Here is a 17,178-nt window from a genome sequence, read left to right on the forward strand (position 1 = left end):
CTGAGAGACCGTCACACTGGGCCAAGAGACCGTCACACCGGGCCGAGGGGCCACCACGCTGGGCTGAGAGACCGTCACACCAGGCCGAGAGACCCCCACACCGGGCCGAGAGACCCCCACACCGGGCCAAGAGACCGTCACACCGGGCCGAGAGACCGTCACACCGGACCGAGGGGCCACCGTGCCGGGCTTAGAGACCCCCACGCCGGGCCATTGAGAGATCACAATGGCTTGATTGAGAGCCGCCATTGACTCAACGGGAGAACTCACATTTCTCTGTGCTAAATGATTCGATAAACAACGTAGGATAAATAATTTCAAAATAATATCCGTGGTCTGTTTATCCTGTTGAAAAGCACTTAACTGTAATGTCACTGGCAATGATTTTGTAATTTGTGACTGTAGGAAGGTATCCCTAATTGTAAAGGAGTAATGGGTCTCAGTGGGACCATTTATTGAAATGTAATCATTATTTTCGTTTTGCAACATTAATTGCTGATAGTCGGTGCCACTGTAAACATGACTTCTTTAACAAACAACATTTCAATGTGTATTAGAAAACACACAGATAGAGGGGAATGAGAAGACAAAATAATCCTTCATTTAATTAAATAATCCGTCACTGTATCCCAGCCCCTACCCCACACTCCAGGTCTTGTTGTCACATAGCCTACCATTACACACCCCCTGTTGTTAGTCACTAACAGTCCCCATTAACAGCTATTCACCCTCCTAGCCAGATCGTTATCAACTCTTTTAGCTGTCCAACAGTTCTTCCCTCTCTTTGGGCTCCATCCTATTGTTTACTCCCTACCCCACCCCCGTCCCTATTTTCTGCATTTAAACTGATGTTTTCCCAGCTACCATCAGTTCTGAGGAAGGGTCACCGGACCCGAAACGTTAACTCTGTTTTCTCCTTCACAGATGCTGCCAGACCTGCTGAGCTTTTCCAGCAACTTCTGTTTTTGTTTCTGATTACAGCATCCGCAGTTCTTTCGGTTTTTATAATTCTTCACTTGTTGATTTGTTTATTTACATTTCAAATGGAAGATTAAGTAATGATCCAAATATTGCCTTGTTCTGTCAAATGGAAAAATGCAGCCCAGTTTAGGTAGGCTGTATAGCTAATCACAGCATCCTTGAAAATAGGAGCCAAGAAACAATCAGAAGTGCAAGCCCAAATAAGAAAGACATTTCCATTCACGTTGCACTTTCCTGATCTTGGGATGCTTTTAAATTGTTGTCATTCTCACAATGTAGGAGTAGGTTGGCACCCATCATGGGTGGCACAGTAGCTGGTTAGCACTGCTGCCTCACAGCACCAGGGACCAGGGTTTGATTCCACCCTTGGGTGACTGTCTGTGTGGAGTTTGCACATTCTCCCTATGTCTGTGTGGGTTTCCTCCGGGTGCTCCGGTTTCCTCCCACAGTCCAAAGCTGTGTAGGCTAGATGGATTGGCCATGCTAAATTGCCCATAGTGTTTAGGTTAGGTGGGTTAGACATGGGGAAATGCAGGGGTAAGGGAATGAGTCTGAGTGGGATGCTCTTTGGAGGGGCAGTGTGGACTAATTGGGCTGAATGGCCTGTTTCCACACTATAGGGATTTTATGATATTAGTGAGCTCGGGGTAAAACATGTCACCATAACGAGTGTGTACCCTAAGGGCAGCAAATCTAGCAGGCTGATTCGCTTGAAGGGTACTCTAATAGAATGAGGGAAAACATCAGGAGGAAAGGAAAGCTGCTCAGCAATATTTTTTTCAAGATCTGAAGCAACACAGAGGCTAAACATTTGGTGATGTGGTGGAATGAAAACAACGTCTCTCTCGGCAAAACTAAAGAACTGATCATTGACTTCAGAAAGAAAGGAGGAGAACACACCCCCATCTACATCAACAGAACTCAGGCTGAGAGGGTGGAGAGCGTCAAGTTCTTTGGAATGATGATAACCGACAACCTGTCCTAGACTTCCCACGTAGATGCAACAGTCAAGAAGGCACAACAACGCCTCTTCTTCCTCAGGTGACTCAGGAAATTTGGCATGCCCTTAAGGTCCCTCACCAGCTTTTACAGATACCATTGAGGGCAAACTGTCTGGGTGCATAACGGCCTGGTATGGCAACTTCTCACGTGATGAAGGGGCAGCGCTATGAAAGCTTGTGATTTCAAGTAAACTTATTGGATGCTTTCCCTGGTGTCATGTGACTTCTGACTTCGCTCATTCCATTCCAACACCGGCACCTCCACATCATGAAGTGCAAACAGGTTGATGGGGGGAAATATTTGTGCACAGTGTTTATAAGAACATAAGACGTAGGAGCAGAAATAGGCCATTCAGCCCATCGAGTGCCCATTCAATGAGATCATGATTGATCTATTCATCCTCAACTCCACTTCCCTGCTGTTTCCGTAACCCTTGGTTCTCTGATTTAAAAATCTGTCCATCTCAGTCTTGAATGTATGTAATGACCGAGCCTCGCCCCTCTCTGCTAGAGAAGTCCGCAGGTTCACTACCATCCAAGTGAAGAAATTCCTCCTTATCTGTATATTAAACGTGTGACCCCTTATCCCGAGATTATGCCCTCTGGCCCTAGACGTCCCGACAAGGGAAGTCTTTAAGAGAGTGATTGAGGAAATGGAAAGAATGTTAAAAAGTGCATGGCCTGTGCTGTCTCATTAGCAATGCTGTGAAATAGCCTTTAGTCCATGTCAATCTCAGCACATCCGTTCTATTTAATCTGATACACAATTTTAAATTCACTGACTGTATTGCCCACCAAAGAAACATAGAATTGCAGTTAAACATTCACATACATATCTGACACAGATTAATCCCTTTAATAGCCTTTTATATTCATGCTCTCCTTTCTTCTCTGTGCCTGGTGGCACATGAGGCAGCCCATTTTTTTCCACATCCAGCAGATAGTGCTCTGGGTTGTTTCCATAACAAAGGCCTTTTTTATGTGGATAGCTCATTAGTCTGACTCACCACTCTCTATCAGGCAGAGCAGCCTATACACTGGCTGGGGGGAGGGACACCACTGCACTTCTATTGGATACAAGTACCCTGCTGGAATTCAACAGAGTATTTAGAGACTAGAACTCTTGTCTTTGTTTGCTTGGGCTGTGTGGAGTGGGGCTTTGAACCCATCTTTATCTCAGAAATGTGAATACTGCGACTCACTCTTTAGCACATTGTAGCATTTAATGACAGATTAAATAGATACTTCCACAACAGATATCATAAAGTACATGCTATGATTTGTTATTCCTATCTTCAAATAACAACAAACAAAATCAAAAGTTCACCATCTTCCTAATTTCCTCAACACAGACAAATGTACAGTATTGTGCCTACGTCCTTTATATGGGTCATTAAAGCCCAGATTAGTTTACAAGTTTCTTAAAATTGCAGTCAAAGTATTCAACAATTCAGGCTATAAACAAAGCGAACAACATGTCAAAAGAAATTGACAAAATGAGTGACCTTACCATCTGTAAGATCTTAGGCGATGGGTCCAGTAGCACCATGTAGAGTCTATTTTTATCGAGGCCAGGGAGAGTTGAGGTTTCTTTACAGGGCTGGTTGGAGTGTTCCTGATTATCTTCCCAGGCCTCTCCTGGCTATGATCCTGTCTGTTGCCCAGCTTTCACTGGGGGTCCTGCACTGACCAATACAGCCATTATCCAGAGGTTCAGAACAGTGTCAACCAGACCTTGAAAAGTACATATTAATGAGATAATTACCTTTCTAGGTGTTGGAAAAGTGGGGGGAGCATGAAAGTGCCAGGGATGCAGCAGGTAATTCCCAACCATCAGTAGCCCTTTTCCAAGGCGAATGGGTTAAAATTGGACTTTTAAAAACTGTATTTGCTTTAAATGTAGATGTTGGGGATGGTCAATGTTTAAATGTACATTTTCCTGCTCCAGATTGGAAATACAGGCCGTTATAAGTGAATATTTTTGTGTACTGGAACTCTTCAATACGAGAACTTTAATTGGGTCTTTGACTGGCTGTTGTTTCTCATTCTGCATTCGACTTTGTGCATAGCTGTGGAAAATTCTCTTGCTATTCTTCAAAGGGTTAATCTTTGCACACCACATCCGTACAATACAAAACCACGCTTTCAGGCAATCTACATATCAATACCATGCAGAGCCAACAATATGCAGAATGACCATCACACTTGCAGCTGTGTAGTCAGAGCCTATTTACTGTCTGCCAACTATTAATCCCAAACAACAGAAAATGGTCTCATCCATCCGGGATTCTTAGCATTCGATTGATCGGTAACAAAAAGCTTTTTGACAAGTCAGTTAATTTATTTTCACTTTGTTGTGTGGATTGGCTAGAGCTGCGGTAGTTATATCTTACAAACCCCATGCTTCCCTAGATAAACCTAGCCCATGCGTTATGTATTACGTGAGCCGTATAACTTTGCGAGGCTGCCCCTGACACCATCTCCCTCCTCTGCCAAATCAAATTATTCTTGCTGGGATACAGTTCTGCAAAAGCCACCACCTTCCAGTGCCTCAATCAAATGACCTTTATTAATGTGTGAACATGGACAGTGAGCATCAGTTAATTATTCAACCATGGGAGCTTTCCAACCAATGTTTCTCACCCTTGTTATTCAGGCACATGGTTTCTAGCAGCGTTCGCTGGATATTTATCAGGAACAGAAAGGGTTGGTAATTTCTATGTGTCTGTGCTCACTGTTACTGTGGCCAATCATTACTCAGCTGCATTTGAACATGCCCTAACTTGGCATGGAGATCATATTAATGGTTTTGAGAATTAAATGCACTGGGTCTAATGGGAAACTGAGTATAAAACTGTGACTGGGCCTATAAGTGGTTGGAAGGATGGCTTAGCTGAATTACCTTGTGATTAGTTGGTTTGAGGCTGGGACAGGTAAACCTAATCCCGTGATTACAGGCCTCTAACCCAAAGCAAAGTGTTCTGCTGACTGTATACTCAGCAGAGGACCCAGATACCTGTGTGATGCACAGCTAGACTGCCCTTCTTAAAGGGCAACCTCTTAAAGGAAGGGATATTCGTAACACAACATACAAGGAGGCAATAGCCTAGTGGTAATTTGGCTAGATTGTTAATTCAAAGACCCAGGTAATGTTGTGGGTACCTGGGTTCGAATCCAGCAACATCAGATGGTTGAATTTGAATTCAATCAATATCTGGAATTAAGAGTCTAATGATAGCCATGAATCATTGCCGATTATCAGGGAAAGTCCATCTGATTCACTAACGCCCTTTAGGGAAGGAAACTTACATTCTTTCCCTGGTCTGGCCTACGTGTGACTCCAGACCCACAGCAATGTGGTTAACTCTTAACTATCTTCTGGGCAAATAGGGATAGGCAATAATTTCTGGCCTAGCCAGCAACGTCACGATCCTGTGGGTGAATAAAAATCAAACAGCTGCGGGACTGCGTCCAAAAGTCTTTGAGGGCAGGAAGAAGGCTGCCAATCGAGTGGCAGGTCTGAGAGAGGGTCTCCAAGTTCTCTGATGCCATGTTGGAGACCTTAGTCAAGGATGCTGAAAGGAGTGGCAAGCTGTGTTTTGAGAGGAGGAGGAAGGGTCTCGAGGTCAGCTGGAAAAAGACTGTGAGCAGCAGGCCACAATGTCAGGCCTAAGGAGCAGGCTGCAGTTCCAGAAAGAAATTCAGTAACTTCACACGATTTGTCAAGGTCATCTCCCACACTCTGCACCATCCTCTCTGTAGAGTGTGTGGGACTACAGAGCTTCAATCTTATAGTTCAGGACAATTTTCAGGCTTATCTTTTTCTGCTCTATAACTGACAAGTAAAGCTAACTGAGAATACAATAGCAGTGGGGAAGGGTAAAAATAGGCAATTTAGCTCTTTCTATGCTCTTGTATATAGTAGTTAGTACCTTAAAGGGTAAATAAAATTAGGGGATATGGTCTGCCTATCAGGACATAAAGGTCTATGCCTGGGAGGAGCTAGCCTGTGTTCCCATGTAATCTAATTCTATTCGTACATTCTAATGATTTAGGAGCAGGAAAGCTTACTTACTCTTAAATACAGCTGAATATCTCTCAAGAGACAACTAACTCAGATAGTGTCATAGAGTCATACAGCATAGAAACAGACCCTTCAGTCAAACCAATCCATGCTGGACATAAATAGGATGTGTTGTAGCTAGCTACTAAGTACTACATAATAAATAAATTCTGTTGATTAAGACTTAGCCTATCTTCTGTTGAAGACTTTGAGAGGGCATTCTTCCTCATTTGGCATAAAAAAACAGAAGGCTCAGCTTTTTCCAGGTTGTCAGCAATGCGAGCTATGATGAGGTGAGATTTTCGACAAGGTGCACCTTGATCAGTGTGATCAATTGCTACAGTGTGGAAGCAGGCCATTCAGCCTATCGAGTCCACACCGACCCTCCGAAAATATCCCATCCAGACTCTCTCCATCCCTGTAACCCTGCACTTCTCATGGCTAATCCACCTAGTCTGCACATCCTGGACGCTATGGCACTTTAAAAACCAAAAGAACTGCGGATGCTGTAGATCAGGATCAAAAACAAAGTTTGCTGGAAAAGCTCAGCAGGTCTGGCAGCATCTGTGAAGGAGAAAACAGAGTTAATGTTTCGGGTCCGGTGACCCTTCCTCAGAACTGTTGTGGCTTTGACAATTTAGCATGGCCGATCCAGCTAAGCTGTACATCGTTGGACTGTGGGAGGAAACCCGGAGCATCCAGAGGAAACCCACGCAGGCACGGAGAGAATGTGCCACCCCTGATGTCATGATCATCTCACTGCATCTTGTGTGTTTTTCTCAATGGGGTGGTAACTTTCTCCCTCAACAATGGTAAGTTGCCAACTGATGCTCATTATTGCTGTTAACCCCCAACTCACCAGAACTGTCATCTCACTGAACTTGCCACATGGGGATATCCCCCGTCTACTGTTTGCAGAGCAAAGTCAGGAACCACACAGGGCAGCTCCAGACTGATAGTGCTTGTCTGGGTACATAACAGCTGTTTAAAGATGGTGTAGGTGGAAGGGATTCCAGTCGATTCCAGGGTTTCTGGTTAGTGGCGAGTTGCTCTGTGGGTAAGATGGGTTTGGAACTGGTCGTTAATGAGGGATGTTTAGTATGATATAGTAGGAAAACCACAATAAACTCATTGCACATTGCATTTAGCCAAATAACTGTAAGATTCAGCTCTTAGACTAAGAAGAAAGACTGGTGGCAGTGAATCTATCCAAGTTATCCAGATGGTTCTGGTAGAATGTCACATACTGACAGCAAAGATGGGAGTCTGCCATTTTTACCATGTGACTACTGGGACTAGAGCCCTAGTGTAAACCTGATACTGTCCACTAGATATTTCTACTCCCTTTAAATTGGTTACTTATTGTTGGGCCCAGTTTTGGGACAAGCTGTAGAAAATTAATAATCCATTGAATATTACCAGCCTCAGGAAAATGGTTTGGGAGGCAGAAGGGTTCATAAAACAACTAAGAATGGTACTAGGGTGGAAGCCTGACCTTCTAACCTGCTGCAGTGTTTTATTTTTATGAAATTAATAGATGTGGGTGTCACTGGTTAGGCCCGTCCCTGATTGCCCAGAGGGCAATTAAGAGTCAACTACATTGCTGTAGGTCTGGAGTCACATGTAGGCCACACCAGGTAAGGATGGCCATTTTCTTCCCTAAAGGGCATTAGTGAACTAGACGGGTTTTTTGCAATAATTGATATTGGTTACATAGCCATAATTAAATTAGCTTTTTATTCCATATTTTTATTGAATTTAAATTTCACCATTTGCTCTGTGGAATTCAAACAGCTATCCCCAGAACATTTAACCCAGGCTTTGGGATTACTAGCCCTGCCTCCTGTGATATTCCTAATTCAGGAATAGCAGTGATCTTGGTGCCCACTGATCAACAGGTGGCCAACGAATTCGCTCAATGAACCATCGAAGTAACATCTCCTCGTTGCTCTGGCAGTATTTTGGGATGGGCACCTGCCACATCAGGTCAATGTGGAGACCGCCCAGGAGGCCTCCCTGTTTGGGCACTTCACATTCACTCAGAGGACCCCATAGCTTGATGGATGCTCCTGCAGGGTCAATGCCATGGTTAGAGGGTTCACCCCCACAATGGTCAGGACTGGTGCCCAGCCTCAGCACACTAACAACTCCTCATTACTCAGCCTTCAAGGAGGCACCATCATCTTCTCTGTCCTCCCTCAGCAGTGGCAAACACTGTAGTTGGTGCTGCCAAAATGCCAACCTTCTGATGAGGCAATCAGCTCAGGAAGGCAGGCCACAGTCCTCAACTGGGTGGCATTCTCTTAATTAGCCACTATCTGGGGAGGCGATGGCCGAGTGGTATTATCACTAGGCTGTTAATCCAGAGACCCAGGTAATGTTCTGGGGACCTGGGTTTGAATCCTGCCATGGCAGTTGGTGGAATTTGAATCCAATAAAAATATCTGGAATTAAGAGTCTAACAGTGATCATGTGTCAATTGTCAATTGTCAGGAAAAGCGCACCAGGTTCATTAATGCCCCTTAGGGAAGGAAACTGCCATTCTTACCTGCTCTGGCCTACATGTGACTCCAGGCTCACAGTAATTGCCTCTGGGCAACTAGGGATGGGCAATAAATGCTGGCCTAGCCAGTGACACCCTCATCCTGTGGATGAATGAAAAAAGATCTGTGAAATTGCCCGAACTGTGTCATTGTCTGCCCAGGAGGGCAGGACTCATGCATGGTCCTAGTGATTGATCTTAATGCTTACCTTAAAATTCCAGCCAATATTTCTAGTTCTTCAAAGACAATACAAATCTTTCCTCCACAAAGCAGGTCCTGACTGGATGATGAAACTGAACTCTTTCCCCACTCAAACTTTAAACTAAAATTTATGGTAAGTCCTGATGGTGGTTTATCTTTCAGTCTCGAAGCAGTATTAGTCAATTTCAACAATATGTGGGTCTCCCATGAACTGATGTCAAACCAATCCAAAAAAAACTTGCTTCTCCCTATGGGCCAGCTGCCCATTGATGAACACAATCAGAAAATTCGAAATGAGCGCAAACCTGAAAAGCACTTTGTGCCTGTTTGAAACACTAGTTGAACATCTCTCCCACATCATCTGGTTAAAATGTGCTGCATCTGGATCAGTGATTTTCATTCAGTTTCATATGTTAAACATATGGATGAAGCTAAACTATAATCCTGTGGCACGCATAGTTGTCACTGCACACACGGACAAAACTTCTAAAATTACACTAGTTCTGATGAATAAGTTGTATCTTCCTGCAATCACATTGGTATTTGCGTGTCTGTGTGACTGGGTGATTGGGAGATTGAGGGAAAATTTACCGAGAGACACAGACTCAGCGAGAAATAAAGCCACACTTTGAGACCCAGAGAGGAACAAGGGAACGAGAAAGAACCATGTGCACAAGGAAATGGATTGAAATCGGAAAACACCCACAGGGAGCGGGAAAAAGAGGCACAAAGTGCTCATGAAGTTTCTTAGTTAATGAGTTTGTTTAAGTTAGTTTGCTAGGAACAGGAGTAAGCCATTCAGACCACTGAGGCTTCTTTGCCATTCAATGAGACCAAGGTTATTCATTGATCTCAATGCAACTTACCTGCACTAACTCCATATTCTTTAATGTGTTTTTGTCGATTCCTGTCTTGGATATTCTCAATTATCGAGCTTCCACAGCCTTCTGGAGTTGAGAATTTCAAAGATTTACCACCTCTGAGTGCAGCAATTCTTTCTTATCTCAATCTTAAATAACCTACCCCTTATTCTGGAATGATATTCCCTGATTTTAGAGTCACTAGCTAGGGGAAACATCTTATCACCCAGTGAGGATTTTGTCAGTTGCGACTAAATCATGTTTTATTTCGCAAAACTCAGTAATGCTGACTCAGATTCATCAATCTCTCCTTGTAAGACTGTCCCACCATCCCGGATTACTCCGCTGAAGTTCCATTTCATTCCATATATGACAAGAGACTCTATCCTTGGAGGAGGAGAATAAAACCATTGATAACACTCCAGCAACATCCCACCAAGTTTCTATACAACTGCAGTGAGACATGTTTATACTGGGACTCAAATCTGCCTGCAGTGGAGGCCAACATAACAGTTGCCTTCCTGATTGCTTGTTGTACCTGCATGCTAACTTTCAGTGACTCAAAAAGGGACACACAGGCTCCTTGAAAAGCCTCTTATCATTTAAGAAAAGTCCTTTATGAGCAAAGTTAGAGTTCATGGAATGAACAAGACAGTGGCAAAAAGGATGCAAAATTTGCTGAGTGACCGGAAACATAGAGTAGTGGTTAACAGTTTCAGACTGGACGATGGTTAAAGTGGACTATTCACTGAAGACTACTGTTTGAATCTTATTCTTTTTGATACATCTCAGTGGCCTAGGCCTAGTGTACAAAGCCCATTTTCCAAGTTAATGGACAATTCAAAATGATAAACATTGTGAACTGGGAGCTGGTCTTTATAAAATTGCAAAGGGACATTGACAGGTTGGAAGAGTTTAATGTAGAGAGGTGTGAAATAATTCATTCTAACAGGAAGAGCAAAGAGAGACAATATACAATGAAGGGCACAATTCCAAAGGAGTGCAGGAGCAGGGATACCTGGGTACACAGGTGTTAAATTATTGAAGTTGACAGGTCACATTGTGAGTGCAGTGCATGACATCCTGGGCTTTATCAATAAAGGCCATGATAATCAGATCCTGGACGCGGGCCCAAAATTTGTAAAGACCTGTCCCTATATAAGGCTCCCAAACCTTTCCAGTTCTAGACAACGAACATCAATCCGTTAAGCTCTCAGGTGGCAAGGGGGAAATTGGTTGTCCTTGGTTATTCAGTTATCTCTTCGATGATCATAACAAGGAAAATTTTAGAAGCTTACCTACACTTGTGAATACCTTTCTCCCAGACACGGAATCACTTCTGTTTTAAAAGACGCCTATTTAAACAGGCTTTATCTAAATTGATGGTTTGCCACACGGTGGTTCAGTGGTTAGCGCTGCTGCCTCACAGCATCAAGGACATGGGTTCAATTCCACCCTTGGGCGACTGTCTCTGTGGGGTTTGCATGTTCTCCCTGTGTCTGTGTGGGTTTCCTCTGGGTGCTCCAATTTCCTCCCACAGTCCAAAGATGTGCAGGTTGGGGTGGATTGGCCATGCTAAATTGCCCATAGTGTTCAGGGATGTGTAGGTTAAGTGGATTAGCCATGGGAAATGCAGGTGTAGGGTGATAGGGTAGTGGGGTGGGTCTGGGTGGGATGGTCTTCAGAAGATTGGTGCAGACACAATGGGCCAAATGGACTCTTTCCACACTATGGGGATTCTATGATGATAAAAAGAATTAATTTATTAATTGCTAAACATCAAAGAATTAGTAGCATCACATTCATAGAGATTAGAAATAAGGGATGAGAAGTAAATAAAAAGATATTAGCTCTCAATTGTTTTGAAGTGCACACAGTTGAACCTTGTGATTATTGGAGTAGATATTATCAGATATTGGTAGTTTAACACTCAATTTTGAGATTCTTGGCTTGTTCTGTGATTGAAAACCTTTTGCCCTGATTCCTTTCAACAGTAAATGCTGGCCAGCTGGCTTTGAGTACTTTGAGTGAAAGAGAAAGATTGCTTCTGCTGTCCTGTTTTCTTTCCACCAGTTTATTGGTGAGTTGGCTTCCAGCAGTCAAAGTGAGAGAATGCCATTTTCCCATGTTTCAGCTGCATTGCATGAAAGAATAATAGCAGTTCTCAGCCTGTGACCTTCACTGTACACTAGGCCGCACAGTAAGGTATCAGGTCAGTATTGGAATTGGCTTTTAATCCCTTTTTTAGACACTAAGATACAGGAGCAGGATTAGATCATTCGGCCCACCCAGTCTGCTCCACCATTCGATCATGGCTGATATGTTTTTCACCCCATTCTCCTACTTTCTCCCCATAACCCTTTGATCCCCTTACTAATCAAGAACCTATCCATCTTGGTCTTAAATACACTCAATGACAAGGGCAACACAGTGGCACAGTGGTTAACACTGCTGCCTCACAACGCCAGGGACTGGCGTTTGATTCCAGCCTCGGGTGACTGTTTATGTGGAGTTTGCATGTTCTCCTCAATTCGGTGTGGATTTTCTCTAGGTGCTCCCGTTTCCCCCCACAGTCCAAATATGTGCTAGGGCAGACTGGTTGTGCTAAATTGTCCTATAGCATCCAGGGATGTGCCAGCTAGGTGGGTTAACTATGGTAAATTGTGGGTCAGGTTGGGATACTCTTCAGAGGGTCAAATGCACTGTGGGGATTCTATGACTTGGTCTCCACAGCCCTCTGCAGCAATGAGTTCCACAAATTCACCCCCTCTGCTGAACAAATTCCCCCTCGTCTCAGTTCTAAAGGGTCGTCCCTTTGGGTTTTAGTCTCTCCCACTGGTGGAAACATCTTCTCCATGTCCACTCGATCTAGGCCTCTCATTATTCTGTAAGTTTCAATCAGATCCCCCCTCATCCTTCTAAACTCCATCAAGTACAGACCCAGAGTCCTCAACCGCTCCTAATATGACAAGCCCTTCATCCCTGGGATCACTCTTCTGAACCATCTCTCAACCCCCTCTAATGCCAACACGTCCTTCTTTAGATTCAGGGCCCAAAACTGCTTCCAATATTCCAAATGCAATTTAATCAGAACCTATACACCCTCAGCAGTACATTTCTGTTCTTATATTCTAGCCCTCTTGAAATGAATGCTAACATTGCATTTGCCTGCCACCTGAACCTACATATTAATTTTACGAGAATCCTGAACTAGGACTCCTAAGTCTGTTTGTGCTTCAGATTTCCAAACCATTTCTCCATTTAGAAAATAGTCTACGTCCCTTTGCTTCCTGCCAAAGTGCATGACCTCACGCTTTCCCACATTGTATTCTATCTGCCATTTCTTCGCCCACCTCCCAGCCTGTCCGAGTCCTTCTACAGCCTCCCCACTTCCTCAACACTACCTGTCTCTTTACCTCATAGACTCCTAGAGCCATACAGCACGGAAACAAACCTTTCAGTCCAACCCCTCCATGCCGACCACATTTCCCAGACTAAACTAGTACCTTTTGCCCGCACTGGGCTCATATCCTTCTAAACCTTTCTTATTCATGCACCTGTTCAAATGTCTCTCATATGTCTCTTAAACATGTCAAAGATTTTCTGGAAATCGAGCAGATCACATCCTTTGCCTAACCTGCTTATTACCTCCCCAAAGAATTCTAACAGGTTTATCAAGCATGACCTCCCCTTGCCGAACCCATGTTGTCTCAGCCCTATTTTATCATGCACTCTCAAGTACTCCACAAGCTCATCCTTAATATTGGACGCTAAAATCTTATCAACAACCAGGGTCAAGCTAACCAGTATATAATTTCATGTCTTCTGCCTCCCTCCCTTCTTAGACATGGCTATTACATTAGCTATTTTACAGTCCTCTGGGACCCTCCCTGACTCCAGTGATTTCTGAAAGATCACCACCAATGCCTCTACAATCTCCTCAGCGATCTCCTTCTGAACTCTGGGGTGTAGTCCATCTGGTCCGGGTGATTTACCCACCTTTAGACCTTTCAGCTTCCCCAACACTTACTGCTTCTTCTGATGGCCACTACACTCACCTGTGCCTCCTGACTCTACTGAAGTTCTGGGATTGTTTATTCCTGGAAGGTTAAAACATTCTATAAGAAGTGGCCTTCTGATGAGAGGGCTGGAGACAGCCAACCTCTTCACTATCTCTTCCCGTTACATTTCTCTCTCTGTTTGGGGTTTCCATGACACTCTTCTGGTGCACCATTCCATGGTTATCGTACAGGACTTTTAAAGCAATGAACATTTTGTGTTAGCAGTTAACTATGTCCGTGGTAGTTTGGAATTCTAATTCATCATCCTGACAAGGCATAAAGTACAAAAGCATGAAAGTTATATTTAATCTAAACAAAATACTCTAAGAATGATACTTTGCTGTCATAAGGTTATCCTGGCTCAAGTGGAGTGCAGTGTTCAGCTTTGAGCACTAAATTGTAAGAAGGACATAAATACATTAGAGAGGGTGGAGAAATAGCACACAAGAATGTTTCCAGGAGTGAGGAATTTCAGTTATGTAGATCAATTGGAGAAACTAGGGCTGTCCTTCTTTAAGAAGGGAAGGTTGAGAGGTGTCTTGATCAAGGTCAAAAGTGAACAGAGTTGATAGTGAGAAACGTTTCCCATTGGTAGAACGATCAACAACCAGACAACACAAATTCAAGGTTAGTGGCAAAAAGTGGAATGGTGACATGAGGAAAAACCTTTCCGTGCGGTGAGTGGTTAGGATCTAGAATATACTGCCTGGAAATGTTGTGATTATTGCTTCAACTGAGGCAATCAAGAGGAAATTGGATGATTATCTGAAAAGGAAGAACTTACTGGGCTACAGGGAGATAGTGGATGATTGGGATTTGCGGAATTAATCCTCCAGAGAGCCAGCATGGACATGACAGGCTGAATGGCTTCCTTCTGTGCTCTAACCATTCCGTGATTCTATGAAAAAGAATCACTGTGTATGTTGATTTTTATGAATTCATGGTGGTAGGGAATGGTTTGCAGGAATACCAAAATAGGAGTCATCATTTCTGAGGCAGTAGCAGAAATTGTAAAATGCTATAATCAAGGTGTGGCTGGTTACCTCAATTAATGAGATTTGGTTAAGAATAACACCAGTAGCACAAGGTTGACCTATTCCAGGTAAGGTAGACCTGAGAGCAGCCTCCTTTCTCTGCCCTGAGAGTGGGCAGGAAATCATCGGTCTCTACAACTGCCAAGGAAAACAACTTTGAAAATCATCAGCTGACAAATCTTGGACTCACTTTTCAACAGCTCCCTACATGATTTGATATGATGAGTAGAAAGAAATAGATGCAGAATCATATATTTGTGACATTAGGATGGTTAGAATGTAAACTTTGAGTGGATAGACCAGAGTGATGTGGAAAACCAGAAACATTTGGTGAGCCAGGTTCACCAGGTGTTCGAAAGTGGAATCTTGGATAAGGCAATAAAAAAGCTGGCTTTTTGGCAAAAGGTGTATATTATAATAACCAGGGTGGCAATAGTGATCCCAAATAATAGAGCTGGAGCACTGGGTGCAGTTTGGGAACCTACACCATATGAAGTTACTGAGGGTACACAAAAGTGCTGTCTTAATCATATGTGAAAAATACAACATGAAGAAAGACTTACTAAATTAAGTCAGAACTCAACTGGACTAGTGAGATAAATAGAGTGGCAACAAGAACAGGTCAAATGTTAGGAATTGTGTGATAAGTAACTCCCAAAGCTTGTCCACCAGCTACAAGGCACAGGTGAGAAGTGTGATAGAACACTCTCCACTTGCCATGTGTGCAACCTCAATAACATTCGCTAAGTTTGTCAACATCCCAGGACGAAGCAGCCTGCACCACCATCACCACCTTCAACATTCGCTCCCTCCACCACTGATGCAGGGTGGCAGCTGCGAATGCCATCTATAAGATGTAGCAACTTACCAAGGCTCCTTCAACAGCACCTTCCAACTCACAACCTCTAACATCTTGATGGACAAGGGCAGCAGATACATGGGCACACCACCACCTCCAAGCTCCCTTCCAAAGCACATGTCTTCCTGACTTGGAAATGTATCACTGTTCCTTCACATTTGTTGGATCAAAATCCCAGAACCTCCACCCTAACAGCACAGTGCGTCTACTCACAGCACGTGGAGTATAGAGGGTCAAGAAGACGGCTCACCACCACCTTCTCATGGGTGACTAGGGATGGGCCATTCGTGCTGATCCAGCCAGCAGTGCCCATATACCATGAATCAACAAAGAAAATTGGCCTGTTGGGTATTTACAGCTTTCCTCATTTTAGTTTCAGGTTGATTTCGAAGTGGTGAGCTAATTTTTCAGGTAGGTCTTAAACGTCATTTTATGGGAGAGGAGGGCAGGACTTTGGATGTCCCCCAAAGAAGTCTGCCCTACCCTGCACTCCCCTTATTGCATTGTGAGAAGCCACACAAACTATTCTCTCTGCTTTTACCCAGAAACCAACAGATGGCCAGGAACTCTCTGACCTTCGCATCCTGGCAGCCATTCTTTCATGGCCCTTCGAAACAGCTAAATTCAAACAGTAAAACACGGAGAAATTGGGGAGACAGAGAGGTCGAGTTAGTTAGAGAACATAAGAGTCCACGTGTAGTACTGAGCCAGCTGGTAGGTGTAAAGCTGCTGTATATAACCAAAATGTAGCACTGGGGGTAGTTTGTGCAGCAATAACTGAGCAAGTTTACAAAGGCTGGTTCCATTATTCATGAAAAAAGTCAGCATAATACTGTGGCATAAACATGACATCAAAGCTAACAGCAAAGTCCTGCTGATAATTGAAACCTGGAACTCAAAACAGAAGAGCTGTGCAAACCCAACAGGTCAAGCAGAATCCATGTCAGGGTTTTGGCCTTTCCTACCCGCTGGTTGATGTTACTGATGCACAGCTTTCAGAATGGAGAGGTGGGGGAGGGGAGAAAACACCAACAGACACGAAAAGAAATAGAATGACCTGTGAGGTGCTTGGGTAGAAGACACGAGGTGATCAAATAGCAGACATGATACTAGTGAGAGACAAAGGCAGCTTAAACATGAGGCATCAAACAGAGCAAAGATGTACAAAATCCACATTTTTGTCTCTACCGATCATTTTAATCTTTTTTGTTTTGTGGGCAGGAATTGTGCTTGCTTAAGGTTGTGCAATTTAAATACGTCCAATACTGAGTGACAAAACAGCCTGCTGAGGTATATTCAATAAAAAATGATTTGGCATTTTAAAAATAAACCTTACTTATGTAAGGTTTGAAAGCAAAATTAACAATTTGTTTGGTCCTACACACGACTATTTAACCCAAATCCTGCCTTTTGGATTGCTTTCCAGGCTGGTCTGAAGTGATAAACTTCAACACGACTGAATGAGGCTGCTCTGCTCTATACTTCAGCGTCCTTCTGGCCCTTAATGCTCCCAGATTGTTTGGCACAGCCTCTAGCTTTGCAGGGGATTCCTACTGTATGCATGTCATGCATTTA

The sequence above is a fragment of the Rhincodon typus genome, chromosome 4 (genome assembly GCF_021869965.1).
Source record: "Rhincodon typus isolate 14 chromosome 4, sRhiTyp1.1, whole genome shotgun sequence".
Classification (NCBI taxonomy): Eukaryota; Metazoa; Chordata; class Chondrichthyes; order Orectolobiformes; family Rhincodontidae; genus Rhincodon; species Rhincodon typus.